Source organism: Trichosurus vulpecula, chromosome 2 (genome assembly GCF_011100635.1).
Source record: "Trichosurus vulpecula isolate mTriVul1 chromosome 2, mTriVul1.pri, whole genome shotgun sequence".
NCBI lineage: Eukaryota > Metazoa > Chordata > Mammalia > Diprotodontia > Phalangeridae > Trichosurus > Trichosurus vulpecula.
Window position 1 is genome coordinate 209,808,661 of NC_050574.1, and position 10,851 is coordinate 209,819,511.

Sequence of the window (10,851 nt, forward strand, 5' to 3'; positions counted from 1 at the left end):
CCTAGCACAATGCTTGGCACATGATAGGTGCTTAATAAATGTTTACTAATTGAGTTGGAATCTATGCTTTTAAGTGGATAATGACTAATATCCACAACATGATTCAAACTTGAGGGACTGCCTGGGGGGCCCCTAGTGCTACATACATATCAGTATATATGTATTCACACATACCCTCTCTTTTTTCCCAGCATGCATCTCTGCTCATATGCATGGGCTTCTGAGCAGAGCTGGAGGTCATCATGTCTGTGTACTGACTAGGGACGTTATAAATTCATGCTACCCACTTTCAACTGGGTCCTTATTTCAGAAAGGCAATCCATTCATTCCTCCCTAATTGTCTTCCTATTGCACTACTCATATCAATAAACCAAACCTTCTCTTCTTTCCTCAAGCTTTCTACAGACCGCACCCTCCCCAACTAAAGACCTTGCTTATATTTTACTGAGAAATATGCTCTTTTCCTCTTCTCATTTAACAACCCCTTGACATCACCTACCATACACACTGTTTTCTCCTTTACTCTGGTTATCTGATGAAGAGGAGACCCTTCTTTTCAACTTTCTACATGTACCCTTGATCCCCTCACCTCCTGCTTTCTCAAGCAGATTGCCTCAACAATCATCCCCCCTTTCCCTAATGATCAATCACTCCTTATTTACTGGCTCTTTTACCACTGCATAGAAACAAACAAAACAACCCTTACTAGACATTAACATCCCCTCACACTGTTGTCCGCTGTCTCTGTTCCCTTCTCAGAAGTTTCTCTAGTTTTCCTAGAAAAAAAAAAAGCAGTCTATACTCATTGTCTCCACTTCCCATCCTCTCATATACCCTTTGCAGTATGGCTTCCAACTTCATGGCTCAACTAAAACCACTCCCTCTAAAGTTACCAGTGACCTCTGCATTGTTAAATCAAATTGCTTTTCCTCACATCTTTTTCTTGACTTTTTTGCTGCATTTGACACCATTGTCCTCTCCCTTTCCCTCCTGGATCCACTCTCTTCTCCGAATTTTCCTGGTGCTCCCTTCTCTTGGCTCTCCTCCTTACCTGCCTTCCCTCTCCTCTCCTGACCTGTCTGACCACTCCTTCAAAGTCTCCTTTGCTGGATCATAATCCATGTCATGCCTCCTAACTGTGGGTGTTGGATTCTATCCTGGGCCTTCTTCTCTTTTCTCTCTATACTCCCTAACTTGGTAACCTCTCTAGCTACCATGGATTCAGTTACTTTCTCTATGCACATGATTAACAAATCTATCTATGCAGCCTATCTCCCTGGTCTCACTCCAGAGCTGCAGCCCCACAGGACCAGCCACCTACTAGAAAGTTTGAATTAGATTTCCTGTAGGATCTCAAACTGAACATGTTCAAAACACAACTAATTTATCATTCTCCGAAAAAACTGGGCCTCTTCCAAACATCCCTATTTCTATTTAGGGTACTAACCCTAACCCAGTTTTGCAATCTTGATAATAATACTATTAATAGCTAACCTTTATATAACATTTACTATGTACACAAGCCATGTGCTAAGCACTTTACAGTTACAATCTCATTTGAGCTCATAACAACCTTTGGGAAGGTAGATGCTATTATTATCCCCACTTTACAGATGACAAAACTGAGGCAAACAGATGTTAAATGACTTGCCCAGGGTCACACAGCTAGTGCCTGAGGCCAGATTAAAACTCAAGTCTTCCTGACTCTGGGCCTGGTGCTCTATGTCATACTCAAATCTTGATGTCATACTCAAATCCTCACACTCACCCACCATTCATTTGCCAAATCTTATCCTATCTACCTCCACAATGTCTTGCCTCTCTGTCCCCTTCCCTCCAGTCACACAGCTACTACCATATTTCAGGCTCTCATCACCCCTCCCCAGACTATTTCTCAGGCCTCACGTTTGTTCTCCCTGCTTCAAGCACCTCTCTGTTCCAATCCTTACTCCACACAGTTGGCAAAATGATTTTCCCTAAGTGTGGGTGTGACCATGTCATGCCTCACCCTCTCACTCAGTGAACAGCAATGGCTCCCTATTACCTCTAGGATCAAATGTAAATTCTTCTGTTTAGCATTTTAAAGTTCTTCATAATCTGGCCCCTTCCTGACTTTCCAGCCTTATTCTATATTATTCTTCTCCACACACTATGATCCCACCAAAGTGGCTTTCTTGCTTCTCCTTCGCGTATCTCCACACCTTGGTGCTGGCTATTCCCTAGGCCACTCCCTCCTTCCTTCTGCCCCTTGGAATCACTTGTTTCCTTCAAGACTCAGCTCAAGGCCTCCACTGAGTGAGGGGGTTAGTAACCTCCCATGTTATCTTGTATCTAGCTTGTTTGCATGTTGTCTCCCTCATTAGAATGCAAGGTCCTTGAGGGCAGGGACCACTTCTAGTTCGTGTTTGTCTCCCTAGCTCCTAGCCCAGCACCTGGCACATGGTATAAGAGCTTGATTGATTCCTGTTCTGTGTATGAAGGATAATCCTAGCAACCGGCACAACGCCAAGAGTTAAGAGATCTGGTTTCTTGCCCTGGCTCTGCTATTAGCCAAATATATGAGAAAGTCACATCGTCTCCTGTGTAACTGTAACAATTTGGCTAGCAGCTACTGTGGCTGTGTAAAACCAACAGCAACCAGAAGATTGCTAACACAGGTACTTCGATATGCTTTACTAAGAAAAGTAACGTTAAGGGGTTAACAATCTCAGTTTAATTGAACATACATATATCAATCACTTAGTTCAGGAGGAAAAGCCAGCAGGCTGAACTTCAGAGCAAATACAAATAAATTACAAACATACACTAGAAATAGACCAAATCACAAACACAATTTAGTTACCAGGAAAGCATCAACATCTGGGTTTACAAGCCAGGAGGCTCTTAAAATGGCTGCCTAGAGTCCTACACCACTCTTCCAGTGACTGAGAGCCCCAAGGGAGAACTCAACATCTGGGTTTATATATCTTGTTCAGGGTCAAAGCGTGTCACAATGTGTGACTTAAACCCACGTGACCTAAAAGTGTCACAAACCTGGGACTCAAACCCATGCAAACCAGGCTTTCCCTTGAGGCAAGGAGGTCATCAAAGATTCCTGATTTAATCAAAGAAACAAAGGCCAGACTCTTCAAGGGCATTTGATTAAATAAGTGCTAAAAGAGAAAACAGTAAAAAAAAAAAAGTCCTACCTTAATTACCAATATAGTAATATGAAATCCAGTCATCTCAGAGATCTCTTCTAGCTTCACTTCATTGTATGGTTTTAGGATTCTACTATAATCCCAATCCCCAAACCCATTAATATGAGACTCTCTCCTTATTGGTCAAGATGGAGGCCACCCCCCTGACACAGTCTGGGGACATTGACATCCGCCACTAAGGAGAGAGTCCCATACCAAAGAGGTATGGAACTGGGGTTTCATTCCATTAGGCTCATTGTCTGAGACATGATCCCAAAAGAAATAGGACGGCTACCAAAGAAACAGGAGAGGCGGTCTATGCCATGGAGGAAGCATTTATCTGAGGGGAAGATAAGAGTGCCAAAAAGTGCCAGGAAGCACCAGTTATGACGAATGTGAACATTTAGGATGCAGTGACCAGTCTGCATTGTTAGAGGGAGTTCTGGGCCTAAGTAAGGTGCTGTATGGAGGGCTGGACTTTGAGTCAAGAAGGTCTGAGTTTAAATCTTTCCTTAAACACTGGTTATGTGACCCTGGGCATGTCACTTAACCCCTCTCAGACTCGGTTTCCTCATCTGTAAAATGAAGATAATAATAGCACCTACCTCCCAGGGCTGTTGTGAGTATCAAATGACATCAAATATGCGTAAAGCCCTTCCCAAACCTCTGAGTGCTATATACATGCTCGTTTATTTGAGGTTTTTGTTGTTTGTTTTTTAAAAGAACATACCTGTTATTCATAGCAGCTGCATACAGAGCTGTGTACAGATGAGCTTCTGAATAGATTCAAGAAGTGCTTCTCCTGTGGGGTCATCATAAAAACAAGAAAGCAGTTTGATTTTCTTTATAGTTATGCTGCTGCTTTTCCTCAAAGAAGGCCACCTGCCAGGCCTCCATTTATAGGCCGAATTACTCTTATGAGGCCCTGAGAGGCCAGTCACAGAGAAACAAAAGAAAGGATGGCCACATCTTCTCAGGAGGTCCTTTAAAAATACAATAGAATAGATTTACACCAGCGAGGCTTAATTGTGGGCCTGGATTCAGGAGAATTGAGCAGATTTCTTGAAGTCTTCTCTAAGCCTATGAACCCGGCTTGCCTGATAAGACTGACTCAGCACGTTCCCTCACAGGTGTTTAACCCTTCATCACCATCAACTGACATTCACTCAAAATAAGGGGGAAGACAATCATTCCGAGGTCCCATCTGTTTCAAATAATAGAAACTGTGAAGCTAGGCCACCCAGCAGGATTACCACCTCCACCCACAGGGAGGGCAAAGAGATGTCATCCTCAGCTCTGAGGCTCTTTAAATGCTTCTTTGATGGTCTGTGCCTTAGAGGCGCAGATTTGATTAAACCTGTTGCTGGTGCTCAGAGCAATTTCCCAGAGGCCGATTACCAAGCCAGCTTCTTGGCACCCATGTCCTGCCAGCTAAAACCTCTTCCCCAGGAAAAGAAGCAGCTGCCTTCTCATTTTCCTAACTGCTGATTTCAGGAACGAGTCTGCTGGGAAATACCTCGGCACAGATGTGCTTACTTTTTTGTCCAGAACCTGCCAAATGGCAACCAATAAGGACTGGGTTGGCAGGCTGCAGCTGGAGACTGATGCTTGTCTCCAAGTGGCTTTCTTGCAGATGCTCCTTTGGGGACCCTCTCTGTGGCACTCTCTCCAAACATAAAACCACGTGCACTAAAATGGGAAGGGTTTTGTAAGTTGCAGGTGGAATTGTTCTCCATGACTTAAGCCAAGGATCTTACGTTGATCCTGTGTGACTGAGGAGATGCCAATCCAATCATCCAGTCTACCTCTCCAGGCTAGCCTGGTCAAATTTTCCCCAGAGAATTCTGGTAGATAGGATTCATGCAGCACTGGAAAAGAGCACAGAATTTGTGTGTGCGTGCATGCATACATGTGTATTCAATTCAAAAAAAATGTATTAAGTGCCTACTATATGCTAGGCATAGCGTTTAGCGCTGGTGTGTATACACAGATGCACACATGTATACACACGTGTTCATATATGTGTGTGCATAACATATACATGTGTGCACACACAAATTAACCATCCTTTTCCACTCCTTCATGAATCCTGTCTACCAAAATTCTCCAGGGAAAACTTGAACAGGCTAGCCTCGTAGGATTGACTGATTAAATTAGCAATTTCTCTCCCTCCTTTCCTCCCTCCCTTTCTCCCTCTTTCTCTACATAGATATAGATGTAGATGTAGATATAGATATAGATATAGATAGATATAGATGTAGATATAGATATTGTCAACCTGAAAGTTTGGTTAAAGGAGGCAAACAGGCTAGGTGATATATAATTCATATTGCTTATTCCCTTAAAGCTAGCAAATACATGATCATGGAATCTGATTGACTGAAAGAAGAAAGACAAGGTTTAAGTAACAGTCCCAACTCCAGTTTATGATCTCCATATCATAAGAAAGGAAGTTCTTAAGACAATTGACAAGGTAGTGTCACTTAGAGTTTATGATCCCAAGATGCTAATGTCCCTAGAAAATCAAGATAAGAGAAATCCTACTGTTCTGGTTGCAGACATCCTGTCACCAATAGGAAAGCTACCCCTTGTCAATCTTATCTGGTCTTTGAAGTTGCTGACACAGAAAGGGCATTTTTAGAGTGGAACAAAAGCAGTTTGGATGGTTCAAATAATCTGAAAGGATTGTCAATATAGATATAGATAGATATAGATAAATATAAACATAGATATAGATACAGATATAGACATAGACATAGATGGCATATGTACGTATGTGTGTGTATACTTAGTTATTTGCATGCTGTCTCTTTTATTAGAACGTGAGCTCCTTCAGAGCAGGGACCACATTTTCTGTCTGGCATATAGTAAGTGTTAAATAAACGTGTGTTGCCTAAATTAGCTGAGCTGGAAGTTGTTGTTCAGTCATGTCTGATTCTTCATGACCCATTTGGGGTTTTCTTAGCAAAGATACTAGAGTGGTTTGCCATTTCCTTCTCCAGCTTATTTTACAGATGAGGAAACTGAGGCCAAGAGGGTTAAGTGACTTGCCCAGGGTCATGCAGCTAGTAAGTGTCTAAGGCCAGATTTGAACTCAGTAAGAGACCTAGCACTCTATCCACTGTGCCACCTGAACTGGAAGACCTGGGTTCAAATCTCAACTCAGCCACTTAACTAGCTTTAAGAAGATCAGAACTTTTATGGGCCTTGTTTTCTTCACATGTACAATGAGAGAGTGGCAAGTGACTTCTAAGGGCTCTAAACCTATGATCCTATGATTAATAGTTACTCTAATTTGGCCACTTTCCTGCTCTGTGACTTGGAGTAAGCCATTTCCCTTCAAATTCCTTGGTGACCTAGCTTGCTACTTCACTGAGAAGATTGAGGGTGCCTGATCCAAATTCCTTCAGCTCCCCTCCTCAGCACCACTACCCTCTCTCCTCCTTCCCTCCAGGCTCAGAAGAAATATACCTGTCACTTACTAAGACAAATCTGCCTGCTTGGATCCTTGATCCGGTTACCTTGGACTTTCTCCAGGACTTTGTATCTATTAGTCTTCCTCCCTCTCCCATTTATCTTCAGTCTCTCCCCTCCAGCAGATCCTTTCCTCACTAACTGCTACAAACAAGTTCAGATCATCCCCAGTCCTCCCTAAAGCCTCTCCTTTATGTTTATATACCATCCAGCTACCATCTCTCTATTAATTATTCCATCTCTCTCCACTCCTTTGCTGCTAAACGTTTTGAAAAAAAGTCATCTGTTTGATGTCTTCACTTCCTCATCACCCATTTTTCCTTAAGCCTTTTGTAATCTGACTTCTGCTTCCCCCCTTTTCCACCCTGCCTGACATCTATTAAAATTTCTCTTTCACTAGACTGCCAAAGGGATCCTAAATACACACAAAAAATATGAAGAATAGCGAAAAATTAGCCATGCTCTTTTCTGGATACACTTTCATTCTCAGCCTCAGAGATGCCATCTCTTCCTGGTTCTCCTATCTCTCTAACTACTCTTTCTGTATATCTGTAATTATCTTTCTATTCTCTTTTCTCTCTATAGAGTTGAAGATTTCATCCACTCCCACAGATTTAACTACCACCTTTTTGTAGACAATTTCCAAGTCTTTCCTTCTGAGCTCCAGCCCTACATCTCCCACTACCTGCAATACAACTACACATGGGAGTCACAATGGCATCTCAAACCCAACGGTCCAAAATACAGTTCATTCTCTCCCCTACATGCACCTTTCTCTCCGACTTTACTATTTCTGCATCTGTAGCATTGATATTTACACATATTTGTCATCTTGGTCCCTTATTCATAACCTTTAGCCTATCTTTGGCACTGCAGGCTTTGCTGCTATATTTTGGCCAGGAACCTCACCAAAATACAAGTTATAGAAGGGTTGATGATTTGAGTTAGTGGAAAGGGTTTCCGTACAGAGACACCTCCCACTCCCTGACACAGATTAAATCATAGGTCTTCCCTCCATCCACCTTCCATTCCCAAGCAAAAATAGACTATATGCTATAGGAAAACAACTAACCTTTGTAATTTGGTGTAATGAAAGGGCTTGGAGCTGAGACCTTAGTTCAAATCTCTCCTTAGATACTTACTAGCTATGTGACTCTAAGCAAGCAAGTAACTTAACTTCTCTTAACCTTGATTTTCTCATCTGTAAAACGGGGATAATAATACCTATAGCACTTATCTTGCAAATTGTTTTGAAGACCAAATAAGATAATGTATATAAAGTGATTTGCAAGCCTGAAAGCACCATATAAATGTTGGCTATCATCATCATGATCATCGTCATCAGCATCAGCTGATATCTCCCTCCTTGACTAGTACACAGTCGATGTTGGATAAATATTTGTTGTTGTTGTAATGTTGTTGGTGGAGAGCAGCTTGCTCCAACCAACAAGCCCTGAGGAATGAGATCGGGACTTTTAACAGGAGTTGGGACCAGCTCTGAATTAGCCTACCTTGATGGAAGGACGTGTTCTAGATCTAGGTATGGGTGATTTCGGGAAGTGCCCGGAAAACTGGAGTTGAGGCTGAAAAAATTCAATCTGATCTATCATTGAACTGGCATTGAACAGGTCTGCCATAACTGATTATATTTTGTCCACATGCCTGGTCATCAGTTCTGGAAACATGGTGAAAAAACCATTGGCTCTGGAGTTAAAAGGACCAGGATCCAAATCCTGACTCTGCCACTTACAGTCTATGCAAGTCACGTCACCTCCTGGGTCTGTTTTCTCAACTGTAAAATGAAGGGGGGGGAGGGTTGGACTAGATAGATGGTCTCTGAAGTCCCTTCCGGCTCTAAATCTTGGATTTAGGTTATACAGCTGCCTTGACTCTCACTCCACAACAGTCCGTCACTGAGCCTATCAGACAGGCCTCCAGGATTCTAGATCACAGGAAGAGTTTGGGGCTAGTGAGCCTCCATCTGTTCACGGTCCTGCTGGCTCAGGCTGGAAAAATACAAGTTCACTTTGTTCCTTAAACCCCCAAGCTAATGGTAGATTGCTCTCTGGGGTGGCCCAACCCTGCTTACCCTTCATGAGTCATCACAACATTGTTGCTTTTTTTTTTCAGAAAGTCAGAATTAAAAGCACATTTAAGAGCCAAATTTTATCACTCTGTTCTGCCTAAAGGTGTGTGGCTTCTGTTTGTCTGCAAAAAAAAAAAGACTTTGGGTCACATGACTAATGCCTAACTAGTGGAATAGCAGTTCACTTTTTTTGGACATTCTGGAAAATTATCACTTGAAGGCAAATATTGCTACTTACCTTTACAGTTTTATTTCACATAAATTGCAATAGCCTAGAAGAACTTTTGTTGTGTGTGAATATTTTCTTTTCTTTTTTTTCTGACCTAGTCCTTCACTTTCCTTCCAGGCCATCTATTTCCCAGCCACAGCCATTTCTTCTCTATAGTCCGTCCCTCCGTTCTCTAGTCTACCTTTTCTAGAATGCCTCCCCCGCCTCACCTCCACACACACACACACACACACACACACACACACACACACACACACACACAATATCTGGAATCTTCAATTCCAGGCTAGAAATTTCCATTTTCCTTGTCTATTGGTATCTCTTGCTTGTGACATCAAGGATAGGAAACTAATCAGATTTATCTCAGCAGAGCCCCTTCACTCTCTTAAAAATACCTTTGGCAGAATATTCTGCTCTCAGAGATGCCATGGTCCCCGAAGCTGAATGAGTTTCCGTGACGTAGAGCTATCTGGGAATCATGGAACCAACAGTCTCAAGGAGAATTTAATGGATCCATACTCCATGTCTTGGAAACAGTCTCTCGCTATACCATTGAAAACTCCCTCCTGCCACCCCTTAAAAAGTATAATGCCCAAGGTTCCCTGGAAGCATCCCTGACTATAACCATAAGGTCATAGATTTAGAATTGGAAAGGGCCTTGGAGACCATTGAGTCCAACTACTTTATTTTGCAGATGAAGAAACTGAGGTTCATTAGATTTAAGAGACAGGACCAAGGTTGCCCAGCTTATTAACGACTGAGGCAGGATTCAAACTCATATTTTCATGATTCCAGAACTCTACCTACCATACCATCCTTTCCCTGTCTCTTCCCAGTCCCACTTTGGAAACATTGGTCCTAGCCCTACTATAAAGGACAAAGCAGCGGACTTTTCTAGTGTCCTTCCTTTTTTGTCTGCATTCCATTCCTTTGGGTGCCTCCAGTTAAGCCACATGGCCTTTCCTTTGGAGCTTTCCTTCTGACATAGCAAATAAAAGAATGCGCAGCTTTTAACTTTGACTGGTTCATCTGGTTATGCTATGAAGTCTCAGCAATGGAACCTGATTCTCCCTTTCACAAAGTCTCTATTCCAAACTAATTGGATCATCTCCATGCATTCTCACAAGTTAACCCCCATGCTTAAAATGTCCTCTTTCTTCATCTCTGCCTTTTAAAATGCCTATTTTTCTTTAAGGTTCAGCTCAGATATCTCATTCGTGAAGCCTTCCCTGATTCATACCCTTAGTTGCTGCCAATGTTCTTTAATTCATCAAATTATCATGTATTGTCCTTATCTTCAGAAATGTCATTTACCCGTATTGAATGGAAAGTCCTTGGGGAAAGGGACTGTTTTAATTTTTGTCTTCATAAACCTATTAGGTTTATGTAAACAGTAGGAACTTGATAAATGTTTGCTAAATTAAATTGAATTGGACCCCAAGTTTTCACCAAGTTTGGTTGGAAAAATGCCAGATCCACTTCAGCAGAGGAGTATGATTCATCCTGGCAAACCTGAACCTCGTAGGTAGCATGGAATTGGCTGAAGGGATCCAAAGAATTCCTGAAATTTTCACTGGCTCCTACCTTCCTCTTCCTTCTCCACCTGATAACTCAATAGCCAAGAGACTTGAACTATAATCTCTATCCAAGCAGAGTCCTTAAGACCTGTGGCTATTGAGGCACTTAGCCCCTCCCTACCACCACCATCCCAATCCATCAACCATGGTAAGGAAGATTTATTCAAGAGTCCAAGGTTGGCTGACCAAGAAGGAGGCAGCCCGCACTTTTTTAGGTCTCTCTTCTGTTTGCTTAAGAGCTCCTACACAGGTTTCCTCTTCACTCTTCCCCTTCAACAGAGGGAATAGATTGGATGGAATGAAAAG